This window comes from Podarcis liolepis, assembly GCF_965112155.1.
Source record: "Podarcis liolepis genome assembly, chromosome: 8".
Lineage (NCBI taxonomy): Eukaryota > Metazoa > Chordata > Lepidosauria > Squamata > Lacertidae > Podarcis > Podarcis liolepis.
In genome coordinates, this window is record NC_139560.1 from 64,069,410 (window position 1) to 64,089,392 (window position 19,983).

Genomic DNA, 19,983 nt, shown 5'->3' on the forward strand with positions numbered 1-19,983 from the left:
TAAATAATAAAACAAAACAGCAAAACAATAACGCCCCCGTTTCTCACAGACACATTTAAAAGACTGTAGGGTTTTAATCAGCCAAAGGCCTGGTTGAAGAGGAATGTTTTCTCCTGGTGCCTAAAACACAGTCATACCTCCGCTTACATCTCCCTCTGGTTATGTAAACGGCAAACCTGGAAGTATATTTCCTGGTTTTTGCCATGCGCGCATGCGCAGAAGCGGTAGACTGCTGTGCGCACTCGCAGAAGCGGTCTCTACGGTTGTGAAAACCTCTGGGTCCTGGCTGGACCTCTGGAAAGGATCTCATCTGCAACTGGAGGTACCACTGTACAGTGGACGCTCGGGTTGCGAACGAGATCCTTGTGGGATGCATGTTCGCAACCCGCGTCTGCGCACACGCTGGTTGCGATTCAGCACTTATGCGCGAAGTGTGATTTAGTGCTTCTGCGCATGCATGACCGCCAAAACCCGGAAGTAACCCGTTCCGGTACTTCCGGGTTTCGGTGGTCCGTAACCCGAAAAAACGCAACCTGAAACGTCTGTAACCTGAGGTATGACTGTATATAATGAAGGCGCCAGGCAAACCTCTCTGAGCAGAGCATTCTGCAAACAGGGAGCCACTACAGAGAAGGCCTCTTCTTGTGTTGCCACCCTCTGGACCTCACGTGGAGGAGGCACACGACGAATCACCTCAGATGATGAACGCAGTGTCTGGGGCAGTTTATATGGGGAGAGGCGGTCTTTCAGGTTTTCATATTTGTCAGAGGTCAGCCGCATCTCATTTTAGCCCTGCCGACTGTCCTGTGGGAGAGCACCTGGCCTGCTTGTGTCTTTTTTCCACTGCAGCAATCTGTTCAAAAATTGGTACCCAAATGGAGAGGGATGTGGTCATCTGCTCTGCGACACGTGCAGCTGCAGGAGCTGGTTGAAAAGTTTGATAACTCGACTTACACCAGCTGGAATGAGTTGGCAGAAATATACATAAATGAGGTGCACTATACTGATAGATCTTTGCTTTTAGTCAACAGTGTGCCACTCCACTTTAAAAATAAATGGTTTGCTGGCAAACGCAGCTACTGTAAGTTCTGCTTCACTTTGTGGAACATAAAATGACTGTGGAAGGGGGAAGAGGAACTGGAGCATGACTGTGTGACAGGAGTATAGTGTACTTCAGTTTGTTTTCCAGCCTCAGGATGGTAAGTTTGCCTACTTCCCCCCCTTGTAAGACTCCTGTGTCTTTAACCACATAATCAAAATTGGAAATCATCTTGGCATTGATCTGCAACAAGGATGGAAGAAGTGTTGGTTACCTTCTGGGTTTCTGCACGTTTAAATAATACAAGCTGGGCTTCAATTCCAAGCACGCTTCCATCCCGATATTGTGGATCTTGACCCTTGTGTCCTCTTACAGAATTGCAGTCTGATTTGTAAGCTCATTAAATTGGAATTGGTGTGTTCGGAACCGGTGCTTTGGTTTTTTTTGGAGTGAGTGTTTCACTTTTGCCTCCAACCTGTAATTTCAAAACTGATCTAGAGAGGTAAGGTGTGTTGCAGGTGTGAAGAACACCATCCATGGAATTGAATGCTACCTTGTGGGCTCTTTTGCATGGTAAGAGTTGGACAATTCTGGTTTGCCAAAGATGTCTTTAAATTTTATTTTTTATTTTTGTGGAAAGCCATTGAAGAGAAAAGGTGTAACACCTACGGTTGCCAGCTGACCAGAAAACAATAGCCTGGCCTGTTTCTATGCTTGACAGCAACCTGACCTATAAAAAAAACAAACACTTGGTTTTCCCAGAACAGAGAGGAACGTTGGCAGATCAAGACATTTAACCAAGGTCTGGTTAAATGGAGAAAAATAATAAAGTTGGCAACTGTAACATCACCTCTGCAGTCTTTTTAAAGCATGGCTTCACACTAGATATTTTTGTGAGGTAAATATTAAAAATGACAAGAGAGCCACTTTGTGAAGGAAGAAAAGCTAAGTGCCTCTGATAATTCAGATTTGAGGAAGACTATGCCACATTGGTTGCCAATTCCCTGTCAAAATCGTGCAGTGGGTAGATGCAAGCCTTTGCAGCCAGAAGCTTGTACAACCGTTTTTGGGTTGTGGAGGTGGCTGGGATGTGTTGGGGAGGCAAAGGGTTTTATAACACACACACACACACACACACACACAGAGAGAGAGAGAGAGAGAGAGAGAGAGAGAGAGAGAGCTGCAGATGTTTATTGTTTTGTGTGCAGCAGTATCTTAACTGTGACTGGGCAGAAGCTGGGAAGGGTCACCAAGGCTTCATTGAAAATGTTATGTATTAGCAAAGGGCAGCGCGGACTAAGACAGTCACCCAGGAGGGGTTGGGTGGGTGAGGCTGCTCATCTCTCTCTCTGCCCCCCAGCCCCCCGCAACTGAAAGAGTTTTGTCCTGAAAACTTGTGATGGGGAGGGAGAGAGATGAAGATAAGAGACGGATTTGTTCTGCTGCAACTGTTCTGCTTGCCTGTGTTTGTAGTGGAGGAGAGGCGTTTTTTCTGTGGGTGCGGTTTTTGAAAGCTACCGATAACTTTCACTCTTCGTTTTGTTTGAGCCTGCACCTCTGCCTGCTGCTCCTTTCTGTTTCCCTCAGCAAGATGGTCACGCTTAACCCCTTTCTTCCTTGGCAGTTGCTGAAGAAGCTCACAATCTCCTCTTCCTTCATCTTTGTGGGGGAGCTTGCTTACTCTTTGAGTTTCCGTAGGGAGAAATAGTGCTGGGAGTGGAGAGTGGAAAAGGGATGAGGCCCGAAGTTGCCCCCCTTTTCTTTCTAAGTTCCTTAGAAGGTGCAGCATGTTAACATAGGAACAGCATCCTCGAGACATTTCTGCTTCCAGTCATGCGCTCTCTTTGTGCGCCGCTGTTATTAAGTGAGCGACGGGTCATTGTGAAACATGTTTTATACATTTTTAACTCCTTCTTTCCCTCTCAGGCTTTGCTAAGGGGGGAGAGGAAGAATGGGATTTAGCTTTCTAGGGTTGCAATAATACAGGCAGCTAAGCAGTAGTATCTTCTGCTTTAATGCAATTAATATAAACAGGCGTTTCCTATATGTAATTGTTCTCAGGAATGTAGCCAGGGTTTCAGGGCAGAGCTGTAGCTGGCGATGAAGCACAGCGATGGTCCACTCGGAATGCTGTTTTTTCCTTAATCGTCTTAGGGTTTTGTTTCCTTCTTTTTGATCAGCTGCTGGGGTTGCCAAAGGGGAAACCAAGGGAGCATCACACAGCTTAACATCGTTTTCCAGGGCTCCTGTGTTTCTGTGTCAGATATTTTTGCATACTGGATTGCGGGTTAAATTGGTTGCTTGAACAGAATTCTGGGTGTGGAGTTCACTGCTTGCACCAGAGCTTAAAACATTAATTGATCCACACATCTTGAGCTTTGACAAGTTTGGTTGACTGTGTACAAAGAGGCACGCATAATTTTTTTGACATTTTTATATTCCTGCTGGTATGAGAAAGGACTACTAGATACTCAACTGCTGGGTGCAGAGGTGCAATGTATAGTTGTTGACATAGTCATTGTGGCTAGAGTAGCCATTGATACTTAAGAAGCCATGTTCGACCTCCACTCTTTGAGGCAGCGACCTTTGAGTACCGCTGCACTGTTGGAAACTGAGATTTAAAATCTAGGAGCCAGATGGCATATTAAAACTAGGTTATGGTCACCACAACACTATGCTCCCGCCCCCTTTTAATAAAAAAACCAAGATTACAAGGCAAATGGTCTATGGGGCACCGCAACACCAAAAGACCCACGCCAGCCAGCCAGGTGGAGATGTTAGGCACCAAACTTGGTGACCAAACATCTCAACTTCCTCGCAAAAGGCTTTCTGCCTGTTGCAAAATGTGCCTGGCGCTCGGCTGATTTCGAAGGCTGAGTTGTTGTTGGGAATCACATTTGTTTGTTTTTTTAAAATTTTTTTTTATTGATTTTACAAAGTTTTTATAAACAATACAAACAAATAAAGAAACAAACAAACATGTATAATTTCATCTCCTTTTTTCATAAACCTCACTTCTCTGACTTCCCCAAACCTCCCCTTTCTACATCCCAATTTCCAAAATTGTTTCAGCAAATCCTAAACTTAATTTTGTCAAATTTATCCCTTATTTGTTCTTTTCTTTTACTTAATCTTTTGTCGCTGTAATGTTGTTGGGAATCACATTTGGGGAGAATGCTGTTGCGCTAGGGTTTTGCTTGAGTTCTTCCCATGAGCATCTGCTGAACAGGATTCTTGTACTAGAAGGGCATTTGGCCTGATCCAGGGCGTTTGGCCTCACCTGGAGTAATGTGTCCAGTTCTGGGCACCACAGTTCAAGAAGGACACTGACAAACTGGAACGTGTCCAGAGGAGGGCAACCAAAATGGTCAAAGGCCTGGAAACGATGCCTTATGAGGAACGGCTAAGGGAGCTGGGCATGTTTAGCCTGGAGAAGAGGAGGTTCAGGGGTGATATGATAGCCATGTTCAAATATATAAAAGGATGTCATATAGAGGAGGGAGAAAGGTTGTTTTCTGCTACTCCAGAGAAGCGGACACGGAGCAATGGATCCAAACTACAAGAAAGAAGATTCCACCTAAACATTAGGAAGAACTTCCTGACAGTAAGAGCTGTTTGACAGTGGAATTTGCTGCCAAGGAGTGTGGTGGAGTCTCCTACTTTGGAAGTCTTTAAGCAGAGGCTTGACAACCATATGTCAGGAGTGCTCTGATGGTGTTTCCTGCTTGGCAGGGGGTTGGACTCGATGGCCCTTGTGGTCTCTTCCAACTCTATGATTCTATGATCCAGCCAGACTCTGCTACTTCTCATTCCTTCTATGCAAAGTGGTGTCGCTGGGTGTCAAGCTCATAGTTCTCTCCCCGCCCCCCATAGGATATCTCTACATTTGCATCCTTATAAGCATAACAGCTTTACTTTTTATGATAGGCTAAAGCGCTACTGTTTTTAACAGCTTGCTAGTTGTTTACTGTGCAGAAGCATACGGCCAGTCTCTCTTTAAAAACCCAACAACTTTTTGAAATTAGCATTGTGACCTGAGTGCCCTGCTTATGTTTGTGTATTCAGGTTGAGGTGGTGACTTTTTATAAATTGCCATTTTTGTCTGCTGAATGCAGCATTCTTTTGAGGCTGAGACCTGGGACTTGGGTCCGTGATGAGATGCCTATATGTGCTTGCATAATTCTGCACCCAGTTTTCAGGGGGAAATAATAAACACCTTTCAGTCACAGAGACGGCAACCCTAAACATTGTCATCTGGTGGGAAGCATTTGTAAAATTAGTGGAATAAAACATATGGATGCAAACGCCTATACATTTTATGCATTTGCTCCTTTTTCAAAGTTTGCTTTGGAGGGATGAGCTAACTGCTTTGCTTTCTCCAGGAGGCAATTAAAATAATTGTCAGGCTTAACTGCGCAGCGAAGTTTGCCACCTAGTTGGGAGACTGGGCTGACCTCACAGGATTGTCTGGCTGTGGTTTCCAGCCAAAGATTCACTCTTTGAGAGAGTCTCACTTCTAGTGCTGAACTATTTTTTGACTCTCTGAATGAATGCAATATGTTAACACTCCCGTAAGCCCCAGGACTGCTTGGCTGCCCCATGCCTTGCCTGCTTCATACTGGCTGAAAAGGTACCATTGTTTGTTCTGCAAACACTGGGCAATGTTTGTTTCCAAGGTGACTGCCTTTCTGTTGCTGCTGTGTAGGGGAGAGCAGGGGAAAGTTGGTTTAAACACCTGGGAGAGCATCTTGCTTTACAAAAAAAGAAAACGGGGGGGGGGGGAGAGAAAAGAGCTGCTCTTTGCAGAGTTCAGATTGAGTTTTAATCCTTATGCACAAATATGTTAACATAATTTAAAGCCTTCTTTCCATTGCCCTTCATGATGTGTAAAGAAGAAGAATGGAAAATTTATCAGATCAAATTATGGTGATGGCTTACAAACCCCCCCCCCCCAAATCTGGGTCAGAACAATGACTGTGTGGAAGAAACCATTGAACCAGCAGCACAAAGCGATAGCTAATCTGTACAAAATGATAGCAAGCACAACGATAGCCTGGAAAATTTGGGAGAGCTCTGCTGATGTCCCGAGGAAGGTTGGCTGCTGAAGGCTGGCAGGACCAAAGTAATAGATTTTTTTCTGGCACCCCCAAACCTTGGCTTTTGGTTTCTCGCTTTGCGAAACCGCATCATGCCGCCTCCGTCACAGAAACCTTGTGTTGTAATGTGCTGCGGCATAACTGCAGGCATTGAGTTTAATGGGATATTAGGTCATGCCTGTGTACCTGAGTAGGAGTCCGAGGACAGGGATGGGTAACCTGTAGCCGTCCCAGATGTTGCTGGGCTGCAACTTTGGCCATTGGCCATGCTTCTGAGGCTTATGGGAGTTGCAGTCCCAATAACATCTGGAGGGTCAGAACTTCTGCACCTTTGCCTTAGAGCAGATGCCAATATGTTTCTTCTGACAGCTTTTATTTGCTAACCTTGTACACATGTGATGTGATCTTTGGTTTCTCGGCTCCCTGCTGCTCCTCCTTTTGTTTCTGTAGGAAGCAAACTTAATGGATCCTTTCCCCAGACCCCAAGAGGCTGGTTTGGTACACATCTTAGTGTTTGGGTCAGCTGCTGTGCGGGCATTGTAGAAATTCTTTCTTTTTTATTACTTGTTCTGATCTTTTGCTGCCTGCTCTTCTCTCCTCAGCCTCTCCCCCACTCCAAAACTACATACAATTTATTTGAAAACGGTTTGCTAAAAAGTCAAAATGAGTGCAGCTTTTTTTTAAATAAAAAAGGTCAGAGATGCTGTTAGCAGAACGTTGCCTTTTTTCCTCCCTATCAGGTTTAGTACAGTTCATGCGCAGGTTTCAGTAAACATTAACCACTTTTATCAGGGCTCGCAGTGTGTGGAATAGTTAGCAAAGAGAATGTGCTGAAAGACACCGACAAAATGAACAAGTCCAAGGTCAAAAGGATGGAAGACTTTTATTATTATTATTATTACTACTACTATTTTTTGGTTTTAAGTAAGGGGCTGGAGGGGCTGGAAAGCAAATCCATGCTCTTCCCTTCCATGCTTAAGGTGTAACTTGCAGTTAAAAAAACAGCAGAGAGAGGCCATGAAGCTTGAGCAACGGTCCAAGAAAGTTAAACCGTCCAGTCTCACACAAGTGTTCTTGTCAGGGGTGATGTTTGCAAATTCTTGTGCATCAAAAAGGTGCTTCTAAATTGTGTCCTTTGAGGGCACATTGCTGCATCAGCTTAACTGTCTGAACCTATTGCTTGACCGAAAAAAATAATAATGCCAATTTCTGGCCCTATCCTGTCTGCAGAAAGTCTTGTGCTTAGCATCTCCCACTTTGGATGGCAACAATGTTGGAGAAAAATGGTCTGGAACTGGACCTGATCTTTTCCGTTTTCAAAATGTGTATCGTTTTCAAATCTTGACATTCAAATGAATGCCCTCCCCGATAAATGTGCAGTAAATTCTAGCCGTTATTGTCTATTCTGTCCCATAACTAGAAAATTATATTGGTGAATTAATCTCCAGTCTACTCTACACCAACAAAGCTTTGCTCCACTTTAAATGAGTAACTTAACCCAAGAGGTCTTGCCTGTAAAGTGCCATGAGGATTGAACTTTTTTGATCTCAAAAGTAAAGCACAAATTTAGGGTAAACAGATTTGCAGGTCACTTTGTTCTGTCTGAGCACGCTCTGTAGCCTTGCTGCCGTTGCGTCATGTTATTGCTCATGAATGAAACCGATCGGCACTGGCAGTGTGCAACCCTGGTTAGACCAAAGTTTGGGAGATGGTGTGTTACGTAGTTCTAATTTGAAATGTTCTGGGGCTGGCTGTGGCTTTGCTTGGATGGCACGAGTTCTCAACTGCGTAACGTGATAGGCATAGCTGTCCTTGTGCAAACTGAGCAGTTGTGAGTTGTTAGTTTTGGACATGAAAATAGAAAGAGGCTTTCAAGGTAGTAAATGGGACATGGAGAGTGAGAGAGAGAGCTGTACCTGGTCTCTCTCACTCGTACTTTATAGATGCCTTCAAATCTCTGGCCCTAGCCCTAGGTTAAAATTCCCAGCTCTGTCATTAATCCTTCAATTGCTGTTCATAAGTTAAGAGAGTTATAAGATAGGAGGGAAGTGCAGGCTTGATGGGAAGAATTAAGGGATGCACTTGACAAACTGTTTACTTTGCACTTTGGGGATGTGGGAATCTCAGCTCGGGCAACGGGATTGTGCCCTTAGCTGCTTTTTGCAAAATTTCTAAAGGAAAGGGGAGAAAGGTTTCTTCTCATACATGGAAGCACAAAGTTAACTGTGAAATAGAACTACTGAACTACTGAGCTTGTTCAGTTCTACTGTGGCACGTATGCACACGCGAGGGTGCATGTAGTTGGTGATTAAAAATAGACTCTGTGTAGGGAAATTAGAGGAGTCTCCACATTGGAAATACTAGCTGCCTCATTCGATAAGCATTTTGCATGCCCGTGAGTCTTTAGTAAAGCCAGTCTTCTGTCATCTGGGCATATATTATATGCTGTCAGGTCTATTTCTTTCTTCTGTTTTTTAGCAATATCATGCCACCCATAGCTCCTAAAGGTTCAGGAGAGGCAAACGTAAGGTTGTGTGTGTGCTACACAATGTTGGAAGAACAGTGCAATGGCAGGGTGTTTCAGATCCTTAACAAGTTGTTTGTATGCAGAGTTTATTTTTTTTGCAGTGGCTGAAAACCATGTTATAACAAGAAGTTTTAAAAGGTTTTTTTTGGGGGGGTGTCTTATCTGTATGTGTGCATGCATTCAAATCACACCCCACCCCCTTAAAAAGAGAGAAAAGAACAGGGTGTGGAAGGAGAAAATGCAGGTGTTAGGATGGATTTAAGATGTCTAAAGTTTCTGGTACACTGAAAAGCTCTCTTTCTCCAGTGATGGATGACACCTTCTGCAGTAACAGTGCACTTCTGTCAGTCATTGGGTGCGGGGAGCAGAGCTGAACAGCTGGGTGGAGCTTGTTGATTGGTCCAGAGATGCCACATGGGGTTAGGGAGGAGGTGAGCCTCCGCAGCAGCTCCGGTTGGCTAATTTCCCTTGCTTGTACTTTGGCCTGCATCTTCATGCCTGTAGCTCTGGAAAGGGGAGTGGAGAGAGATTACATTGAGAAGGCGGTATTGCAATTGCAGCCTTCGCATGGCTTACAAACACAGCTACCCTGCTGTTTCAGATACTTAAACATTATTGACGTTTGAACAGATAAACTCGAAACCAGGAGAGAACAGGGAAGAGTTTAAAAGTTTTCTTTTGAGAGCATCAGAATCCCCAAAACGCTGGCCACACTCACGATACTTTATCAGTGAACAGTATTTTTTTTACCACCCCCCCCCTTCTATTTCTGCAGTTGCTGTGTTGCGGTGTCCATGATCTGGTATGTTTTTGGGTTCTTTCCTGATTCGGGCAGGGCTAGTTCACTTCGACATAACAGCAAATGCTATGAAAATGAACACGCCAATCTAGCAAAAAACTAGGTTTAGAAGCGGAAATTATAATACGAGAACCCAGATTTTCAGGCTCTGTTGGTCCGCTAGGTAAGTCGCTTGTGGCGCGTGCATCTCTGCGGCTCCTTAATAGCTCGTGGGTGCAGCCCATAGTGGCAAGCAGAGCTCTGGCCCCGCTCAGTCTGCATTTATTTCCTGGCACCACCCTGTTAAGGACACTGGCATTGCCCTTTGACATGCATACGTCGTTGGTGGGACTGGCATCATAAACTGTGTGGTGCCATCTAGCACATGCACCCTGGTCAGGCCCAGAGCCCGGCTCAGTGCAGCTAGAACCGCCCTTAATGGCCTACCCACATGTACTTGGCTGGCGCCACTGCTAAGACTGTCAGCCCCAACTGTGGTGTGTGTATATACTCTCTCTCTGTGTGTAGGGGTGCCACTGCCATTAACAAGGCAGCACCCATGCCAAGGGGGTGGATTTCTGCTTGCCGTAGCTGCCACCCAGCAGAGTTGCATTAGCTGATCTGGTTTCAGCCCTTGGCATTTCCCCCCATCGTTCTGGATGCTGGCACCATGCCAGTGTGAAGCAGCCGGATTAAGATTGTTATCTTTAAAAATAGGAGAAATAAGTCATCTCCAAGCCTCCAGAGGATAATAAAATAGGAACCAGGCAAGCCTCTGCTCAAATCTTACCTGCTCTATAAGCTCACACGGAAACTTTAGACAAGCTGATATGTCTCAACCTCTGCCTCCAGCCTGCAGTAGGGTAGAATGCTTGTCTACCTTACAGGGATGGTGTCAAGAATATGCGAAATATGCCGAGCCCTTAGAAAAACAACAACAGAATTTTAAGTTTTGCTTGCGTGTGGTTGTCTTCTAAATGTCGTTTAGAAAAGGAGCACCACAGCTTTTCAAACAGGTGGGGAGTAGCATCTTCCAAACCCTGACCAATCCCATCTTTCACTTTTTACTACTAACGCTGCTACTTCTTTCTCTCTCTTAATAAATATGTTCCAAAGATTTCCTTGTGCTTTTCTTATCACTAAAAGGCAATGTCCTTTCTGTCCTCTGCTTGAGTGCACCTGTTACTCCTTAAAACTAGTCCGTGGGACCAAAATGTTCTCAAAGAGTACGCGTATAGAACTTAATAATTTGGGGGTTTGTTATCTTGTTAGAAAAAGCTGTTCATTTCCTATATGTTGCCAGGAAGAGGAGGTTCATGTTGCTGTGGAATTGACAGCCTGGCATCGTTCAGGAAAAATAGAACACATCTGAATATTCTTTTCCACTTTGAAAAGGGGGACCCTGGTTTTGGGGTTGAGAGTACAAACTAGTTAAATTTGGGATGTCTGCAGATGATGCAAGATACCTGTTGGTCTCTTCAGGGAGGTTTGTGAAGGCTAGAGACACAACTTGGTTGGAAAATAAACAATTTTACTTACTGTTTCAACTCCCAATGTAACCCAGGAGAGGATTTGTGGACAAGCATTTGCAAAATAACAGGGCACCCCCCTCCCCACTCCAAGGACTGCCTTGAAATACCCTTTTAGTCAATTATGAAGGTCACATGTGGACTGCTCTCCTAAAACGAGACAGAACCTTGCACATATAAATGGTTTGTAATCCTTGTTTCTCCGTTCCCGTTTCTCCTCCTGCAACCCCTCGACCTCCAGCTTGCTTGATGGCTTCGCATACTGATCAAACATTGACATAACTGAGGTATTCTGAGCTCAGCTGGTTTTGTCTCAAGCGAGAGGAACCATTAAGGTGTGGGATCTGCAAACTGCTGTTCTGCCATCTAGTCAGAAGGCATGGTCTACCTGTTGGATGTATGGACTGGGGTTCTTTATCACCCTGGTACCACTAAAGGGATACTGTTTTGAGTAAAAAGCCTCTGGCTGAATAGCTCAAAACTCCTTGAAACATTTATAAGGGGTTGGACTACAATGACAGTTAGCACCAGATGTTTCCTTTTTCTGGTGCAAGTGTGGAAATGGTGTAGCTGCTATTAGGAAAGCAAACTAAGTGCTCCTGTTTAGTTGATGAAAATGCAAAATCTGTATGTTGGAGTGTCAAAATGCCTTATTTTCCTGTTTTACTTACAAAGCGCATAATGCGTAGTCTGTCTCTCCGCCCCCCCCCCACTCAGCCTCCTCTTTGCCATTCCTCCTCCCCAACCCCAGCTTTCCATATATTTTCTATTATACTGTTCATTTTGCCTTGGGGCAACCTTTTCAGTAATGAGTGACAATGCTCAACAGTAGCTCTCATTCATTTTCAGCGCCACATGTGTGTTTATTTTTAATTGATATTCTGCATATAACATTTTCTGCAGCTGAGGCATCTCCCTCCCTCCCCCTGAAACACTTTTTTTTAAAACACTCCCTCTGAAAAGCGTCAGCAGTGGATTGTTTCATTTGCAGAACTTAAAGCCCCAGAACAGAGGCTCTTCCAGTTTTTATCAATGCCCTGTTTGTTGCTGGAAGCACAACTGTTCGATATAACTGCAGAAGGTCTTTTGCACAAACCAGATTTCTTGGGTGTGTTTGAAGCAACATCATTTTGTCTTCTGGCAGTTGAGTTCTTTTTGTAAAAAGAGTAATGCACCTTTTCCTCCCCAGATGCAGTCATAATCAATCAATCACTCAATCAATCAATCAATAAATGCAGCAGTGCAGATGAGAACTGCACAATTGTTATTTATCGGACATGCTCAGGTGGTGATGGCTGTAACGTTTCTTGCTTTCTGTATATTTTGGGGCTTCTCTTAATGATCCCTTGCAGATTTGCAGAGGTCCCTCCGAATGACACATTGATTAATAATAAGCACCTGCTATGCCCCACCTTAGAGCAGAGAAGGAGCTGCCTAGCCCAACTGGCAAGGTTGACAGCGCTATATTTCAACCTCTCTGGCTTGGCTGTCACTGCAGGTATTGGAACATTTGCAAGAGGCACTTGAGGCTTATGATGCCAGTGCTTTGGGTGGCTTTGCAGAACAGGAAACAGAACACAAGTGGAGGTAGTACAGTTATTTGGGTGGGCTGGAATTATTATTATTATTATTTTAGTTGCAAACACCATCTCCCTTACTTAATCTGGATATCCAATCAAGTAGGGGCAGTGGGGTGACTGGGAAAATAAAAAATGGCTGTCCCTTGTTGTGCTTATTCAGCTTGTGTGCATTCTTATTGATGAGAAAAGTCTTCAAACACAACCTCAGGACATTGCTTGTTTTAAAGAGCTGGATGGAGGAAGTTTCAGTATGTTCACCATCTCATACAACAATGAGAGGAGTGGTCACTATAGGAATTCTGACCCTTGCAACCATTTAAAGACTCAGAAGCCTTGTTCTCTTTTGCCTCTTTTTTGCAGAGCAGGGGTCCACAAATGCCCTTGTCACCTTGCCACTGGAAACTGTGTTGTAATTTGGTATGTGCAGCACCAGGAGAAGATATACAAAATTAAAAGATTTCCGGAATGGAAGCTGTCAGACTGTTGTAGCCAAGGCCCAAATTCAGATTGATGTGAGGAAATTATCTCGAGGGAGGGGTTCATAGGGCTACATTGACCCTGTTGGTTTTGGGGTATTGCATTGGCTCAGCACAACTTTTAAGCAGATTCTTCTTTGAAACAAGGAAATAAAATTTATTCCAAAATATTCAGGCTTATTCAAAGTAGAGTATTAGCACTTTGAGCGTACAGTGTTAAAGCAGCTGATGTATGTATGGCCTGTTCCCGATTGTTATGCTAAGCCAAATGATGGTTCAGCTGGACCGGCTTGTGGGCTCTGGAAGAATGGTCAGTTCATTCCTCCCTCCTAGTTTTGCTGCTGTGCTAAGCCAACAAACCATGACTCAGAAAATCACAGGACAAACCTTGGTTACAGCTTGTGGTTAGCGTAGAGAGAGCTAAATTGTGAGATTTAGGATTGGATCACCTGGAACTGTCAGTGTGGAACGGCAGTAAAATGACTGCTGACCAGCAGAGCTGCTGTGATCTTCTTTCCAGGAGCTCACGCATTTGTTCCAAACCCATGGTTCAGCTTAGGGTGATGTCTGAACCATGCCACTATGAGCTTTACCATGGATCTCACTTCCAAGATTTTCAGTTCTTTTTACACACACACACACACACACACACACACACACACAGCCACAGCTCTGTCTGTCTAGGGCTTGGACTGCTGAAGCAGCGTCCTGGATCCCAAGAGACCCTTGTCGTGCTTTTCATTGAAAAAACGATAAAAGGAGCGAAAGGGCCTCAAGCAATAAATAGGTCCTTGGCAAAGCCATGCACACCTGGAGAAAGGGGTAACTTTGCAGAGCCGTGAGGCTGCGTTACTCCAGATTCTGTGTTGTAATGCTGGGAATTGTAACAAAGTGGGTCTCACAAACTGGGCCTCAGCCTGATGGGTTTTGAATGGTACGGAGGCTTGCTTTTAGAACTTTGTGCCTAGCTTTCTGTCCAGCTCAGCTTTTGCACTGAGCATCTCTGAAGTGCATTCAAATAACGTTACTAGGCTTTGAGAAGCCTCTTTATTTCCAACCTTCCTCTTTCCTCCTTCTCTGCTCTTGTTTTTTTGTTTTTTGTTAACTGCTCCCTTGCCATGATTGATGTCAGCTGCTTAAACAGCTGCTGAACATCTTCCTCTTTCCATCACTAGAATGCCCTCTTTTCTCTGCTGTTGTGTCCTGTGGTAAAGTTTAGCAGTTTCTTGTTAAGCAGGCAAACCTCTTATTTCTCCCCCTCCCCTTCCTTCCATTGACATATATACATGCATGTGCCCTTGCAATGCTAAAGGAAAGGGTTTTTTGGGTGTTTTTTTACTGCATGGGAGGTGGGGTGGTTTGCAAGTTCGGACTGGCCAGACTTGTTATATTTATTTGTCGCTTACTGCAAAAAAAAAAAAAGTCTCAAAGTGGTGTACAGTTTTAAAAAAAGCTTTACTTTGAAAAAAGGTGTTTTATTTGAGGACATTCGGTTTTCGCAGTAGGAGAGGTGGCTAAGAGGGATAAAGGAACTTATGAAAGCAAAATGCTCTGAACAATTCAGTGCTACAAAATATAGATGCTGTATGCCTTAATAAACATTTGTGGCAGTCTGATGGGCTTCTTTTGAAATGTCACTTTAACACAGCACAGCCTCTTAGAAATGTGTGAAAGAGAGAGGAGGAAAAGGGGCTGCGGATCTCCTTGCCAAGAAAGGAAGGAGGGAGGGAAGGAAGGAAAGAAAGAGCACAGTTAAACAGTACATACCACAAAACAGGTTAGGCAGGACTCTAAATCTAGTTATGAGTCTGCTCTGAGGCATCTCCAGTAAACCTTCCTTCCTCCACCCCTTTAAACAACTACCCTCCCTCAAAAAAGGAAAAAAAAAAACCCTTTCTTTTTTGGATCTGTTATGAAATAGTCTTACAAAGGTCCTCTCTTGCCTGTGCATGGGGTGGGCAGAGAGCGCCGGTGCTCTTGGCTGCTCCCAGCTGTTCCTTCAAGAAAGTCGATGGCGCACTTGTCGGTGCTCGTCAACCTTTGGAACAGGCAGCATTCTTTGCCGTATGTACTTTCGTGCCCTCTTTGGGGTTGCCTTGTGAATGGGGCAGCAGCAGTAGCAGTAGGCAGGGGTGGAGCCGAGCCAGCAACTGTGGAGAGCTCTGCAGATAGCTGCTCTTTGGTACAGCAGAGTGGAACTTCCTGCTTTTGAGAGGCTTCTCAAGAACCTTCGCTTCGCATTCCTGCAAGGAATGATGTGAAGCCAATTGGTGGCCGAGAAAACTCTGGATCTGAACTGAGACTTCTGCTCACCTCACCGTTGTCTTTTTTTTGGTAACCTGTTTATATCAGATTGTTAGATAAACATACCATATATAGCCTGGGATTCTGCTTGCTCCAGCATCCCACCGATGTAGGTTCTTCAGGAATACAAAGCATGCTTGCATCATCACCACCACCACCATATATTTGTACAGTGGTACCTCGGGTTAAGAACTTAATTCGTTCTGGAGGTCCGTTCTTCACCTGAAACTGTTCTTCACCTGAAGCACCACTTTAGCTAATGGGGCCTCCCCCTGCCGCCGCCGCGCCGCCGCCTCACGATTTCTGTTCTCACCCTGAAGCAAAGTTTTTAACCTGAGGTACTATTTCTGGGTTAGCGGAGTCTGTAACCTGAAGCGCTTGTAACCTGAAGCATCTGTAACCCGTGGTACCACAGGTCCCAGAGAGGTTTGCATTGTAAAACCACAAAAAAATCACACAAGGTACATAATAGCAGTGCTTTTTTCTGGGGGGATGCAGGGGTACCTAAACATGTTGTGAATCTATGTTTGGCCCCATTGAGGGGCAATATTTCAATATGAGTAGGAAAATGAGAGTACCCCTAAACAATTTTTTTTAGAAAAAAAGCATAATAAAAAATAGAAACAAGAAGAATCCAGTAATCCCCCCCAACACATTTTAAAAGGGCACACACTAATGTACCCTGGACACACACTCATTGGTTTTCCAGCAAGCGGAGTTGTCAACAGTGCTTTTTCAAAGGATGCTGTGGTGCCCTAGATGTATGCTAGCACTGGGAATGCATGCTTACTGTCAAAGGTTAGCAGACTCAGGCATCTTGATGAGGCCTGCAGACCAGCAGGTGACCCGTCACTGACTGGAGCTTCCAAAAGGCTGCTGCAGTTGCCAAAATTGTGGAGTTGACCATGAATTGTGGAGGAACCACGTGGGTCATCTTGTCCCAACTCCCTGCGATACAGGAATCTTTGGCCCAACGTGGGGCTCAAACCCATGCCCTGAGATTAAGAGTTTCAGGCTCTTGTTGATGGAGTTGTGATCCTAAACTCTAGGCCCTCCTTCACGATACTCTCCAGATTCCTGACAATGGACAGTTTGGCAGGCAAGGCAGGCTTCCACGGCCGCTTCATCAGATCTTATCTACGCAGATCACACCAGTTGAGGAGCAGCCTTGTATATATAATACGTATGTCTTGGCATATGCAGATAGAGGGGAGCACCTTGCACTTCTATAAAGGTCTGGAGCTGGCCTTCCTGGAATATGAAATAATGCATGATATTTATCATGACTGCACCTTTTCCCATTCTCCACTAATCATTTCCTTATTTGTTTTTCTGGGGCTCTTTGGGTGCAAAGGGGAAATGGGACTTTCTGAAAAGGATGCAAAGCAGGAGTGGTTTGTTGGGATGGGTAGACCCCAGCTTCGCTATGAGTCCTGGAAGATCTGCTCCCTATCTCGTAGGCCTTTTCCCACCTGGCATGGGCAGGTGCGGCTCTGACTGACTCCAGCTACAAAAGTGGAGTGCTGAAGAGGCTCATGGATTTGGGTCTTGCTTAAGGGTTTTTGTTGAGGTGGGTTGTTGATGGTTTTAATTTTCTGTATCTTTATTTTGTATCTCATTATTTATGCGGGAATTGTTCAATTTGGTCGTGTGTGTTTTTGACGTCTTGTTTATTGTTTATGACTACTTTTGTTTTTTGTGTTTTTTAGAAGTTTTTATTGGATTTTACAAAGTATAGAAAAAATACAAAGACAAGAACAAGAAAAAAAATAGAAACACAAATACATAATACAAAATACAACAATACACACATTAAGCACAAAAATACAAAATACATACATTAAAGACTAATAACAAAAAGAAAAAGCACATATAGGAAAAACACAAAAATTCCTTCTTTCTTAATTTTAGATCTTAAATTCACATATTCTCCTGACTTCCTCGCGTCCCCCGTTCTTGTATCCCTTTTCAAAGTTAGTTCAGCAAATTCATAGCCCATTAATTTACCTGTTGTTGGTTTAATCTTAGATTTTATCTTGTTGCTAGAACCCCCACAATTCATTTCAATGTCATCAACATTCAGAAATTTTACAATATTTCTGCAAATAGATTTTAAATTTCCCCCAATCTTCTTCCACTTGCTCTTCTCCCTGGTCTCGGATTCTGCCAGTCATCTCCGCCATCTCCATGTAATCAATTAGTTGCATCTGCCAGTCTTCCATGGTGGGTAGATCTTCTGTCTTCCAATGTTTTGCAATAAGAATTCTTGCTGCTGCTGTGGCGTATGTTTATGACTACTTTTGCTATGCTTGTAGTGATGCAATTTTTCGTATGGTGTGTAAGCTGCCTTGAGCATGGCTTTAATTTTGGAAAGGTGGCATGCAAATTGGATGATTGATTGATAATCTCCATAGATATACAGTGAAGAGTGAAATGGTTCAGGGCTGGCATTTTCCAGATAAGTACTTCATTGCTGAAACTGGCTAACTTGAAATACTCTCAGGCTTACGTCACGACTAGCTTAGGGTGAGGTTATACAGCTGCCATGGGCTGACCACTCTAGATTAGGCCGCTGATACATGGTGAGCCATTTTCTGGTGAAGTGTTTTCCCCATGCAGATGATGATGTGAGCCTAACTTTATGACAGTTTGAGGTGACATGTGGAAAACTGCCTGATCGTTGTGGTGAGCCACTACAGGCACGCAGCTCACTGCATATCACTTCTTGCACATGGTGTAATTTTTAAATGGGGCCCTTTGCACTGGCTATAATGCTAAACAGACAGAAGAGAAAGGGAACTGTTTTTTTTAATACAGAGCAATGATCTGTACTGAGGTTGAAGTATCCCTGTGACTAGTAACAATTACTTTAAATCCAGGTCAAACAACAGATTTTAAGTGGAAGAGTCACAAGGCCTATTCTTCTACCATGAGAGCTTTTTATTTAACCCATCGCTCTTTGCTGTGGGATCTTCAGATGGAGGACAGCATACAGTTTAATAAATAATAATATAGGCAGCTTCCTGTTTGCACAGGGATTGCGTTCCGGGTCATTTTGTCCCATTCTGCCCCCGTTGGGGGCCAAAAGTGGTGCATGTGTCGGCCATCGTGTATCAGATGTGCACAAAATGGTCACTGCCTGTAATAAACAATGGGTTTTCCAGTTTCTGCTGAATACAATATTATAGTGTGTCTATGACAAGTCACAACACACAACTAGCTTAAGTCTGTTCTGTGTCAGTTTCACTGGCACTCACTTATAGCTCCATTTTGTCCCTGTTCTTTGTGGACATAATGAAACAGCACATGAAAAATCTGTATGCAAAATGCACACAATTTATATGCATCCTTCCTGTGAAATACACATTTTTTAATGCATCCGATTGCATTCCAACCCTAAAAACACTTAACTGTGCATGCCTTTTTAATGTGAAATAATATTTTTGTGCACACTTCCTTGGGCGGAAACGCCATCAGAAAAGATCAGGATCCCGGCTCAAGCTGCCATTGCTAGTGTGCCATTGCTACACACAAGATTCACGGGATCTTGTTTCTAGGAGTGGTCCGCTGCCTTTCAACAGCAGTTCTGACATGCAGGACTCTTAGCAGGTGAACTTTCCTCTAGTAGAGATGGAGTCGAAGCAATGGAAACAGATTTGTGTCACTAGGGCTTGTACAAGAGCAACTCTCCCATGGATTGTTTCCCTAGGATGATCAGCGTACCTATGACCTCTTGACGTAGTTGGGGAAAGTTGTAGAAAAGAGTGGGCAGCTTAACTGCCAGCAAGGGAATGTTTTGAGTGTTGTGTAAGTGGCTGGGCCATGAATTTTCTCCATCTTGTCTTCTCTCATTGGCCTCATCAGAGTGAATTACGTCTGACTGCTTGGTAGTTAATTGGAGCATCCTTCCCATTTCCTAAGCTGATAAGTCCCTCTCTGTCTGCCTTCATCAAGCTTCTTTGTTTGAGAACTTACTAAAGCTGCTGCAGAACAGAATAACCACTTTCCTATTTGCTGGACTAAATGAGGGCACTGTGGTCTCTTTAATAGCTGCATCTTTGTGCGCACAACATCCTCCAACGTCTTAGCCTTTTCCAGAAGATCTTCCAAATCCTCCTCCACTGTCGTCGTCTTCTTCTGCGGATTCTCTTAAAGCAAAACGGCCAGTTTAACAAACAGATGAAGTAAAGGAGCAGTCTGGTGTAACAGATACGCACGTAAACACATCCTTTCTTGCCTGCTTCTAAATGCTCATTTAATTATTAGGGCTTGAGCAGTAGTAGAAGGAACAAGAATTTTTAGAGGCTCTCATTTGAATAACATTGATTATTTTTGCGGCAGGGAGAAAGGTTTACTCGATGCAAAGAGAGAGACAATGTTGGGGAAGGAGGCTTGAGCTAGGTCTAGTGAGCTTCTGTGGACAAATATCTAGTTCGCAGGACTTGGAGCCTCCTTTAGGTGCAGAATGGCTCCAAAGCAATGGCCCCTGCAGTTGGCAGTTTGTAGGAAACCTCTGGATTGGCCAGGACTTTTCTAAATACAGGGAGCCTTTTGCCTAATCAGCCAATTGGTGTGTTTTTTTGGGGGGTGATGACATTCTAGGTTCAAGCGTCTCTCAGTCAAGCCCTGACTCTCTCTGACCTCAAGGATTCTG

At 44.1% G+C, this 19,983-nt stretch overlaps 1 protein-coding gene and 1 long non-coding RNA gene across 28 annotated transcripts in view; one reads left to right on the plus strand and one right to left on the minus strand.

The window, feature by feature from the left end:
- Positions 1-19,983, plus strand: part of RREB1 (ras responsive element binding protein 1) — a 131,702-nt gene that overhangs the window by 27,104 nt on the left and 84,615 nt on the right. For 3 of the 27 annotated variants that reach the window (XM_083518991.1, XM_083519017.1, XM_083519015.1), the window contains exon 3: positions 9,438-9,624. The exons of the other annotated variants lie outside the window; for them this stretch is intronic. The gene's annotated coding sequence lies outside the window, so the exon portion shown is untranslated. The remainder of the gene's footprint in view (positions 1-9,437; positions 9,625-19,983) is intronic. 27 annotated transcript variants of the gene reach the window in all.
- LOC310714436 lies at positions 8,103-15,212 on the minus strand. Its single transcript, XR_014529763.1, has 3 exons — positions 14,953-15,212; positions 14,084-14,228; positions 8,103-9,168 (listed from the first exon to the last, which is right to left on the minus strand). It is a non-coding gene; the product is annotated as an uncharacterized lncRNA (long non-coding RNA).